The sequence below is a fragment of the Nematolebias whitei genome, chromosome 4 (genome assembly GCF_014905685.2).
Source record: "Nematolebias whitei isolate Nwh7 chromosome 4, NemWhi1, whole genome shotgun sequence".
NCBI lineage: Eukaryota > Metazoa > Chordata > Actinopteri > Cyprinodontiformes > Rivulidae > Nematolebias > Nematolebias whitei.
In genome coordinates, this window is record NC_056501.1 from 50,029,064 (window position 1) to 50,029,338 (window position 275).

Genomic DNA, 275 nt, shown 5'->3' on the forward strand with positions numbered 1-275 from the left:
GCCCCCGAGCTGCTGGCGTTCACAAACTGTGGCCCCCGAGCTGCTGGCGTTCACAACCTGTGGCCCCCGAGTTGCTGGCATTCACAAACTGTGGCCCCCGAGCTGCTGGCGTTCACAAACTGTGGCCCCCGAGCTGCTGGGTTCACAAACTGTGGCCCCCGAGCTGCTGGCGTTCACAACCTGTGGCCCCCGAGCTGCTGGCGTTCACAACCTGTGGCCCCCGAGCTGCTGGGTTCACAAACTGTGGCCCCCGAGCTGCTGGCGTTCACAAACTG

The 275-nt window shown here is 64.7% G+C and overlaps 1 protein-coding gene across 1 annotated transcript in view; it reads left to right on the forward strand.

The window, feature by feature from the left end:
* Positions 1-275, forward strand: part of mmgt1 (membrane magnesium transporter 1) — a 144,615-nt gene that overhangs the window by 96,990 nt on the left and 47,350 nt on the right. The gene's annotated exons all lie outside the window — the stretch shown is intronic.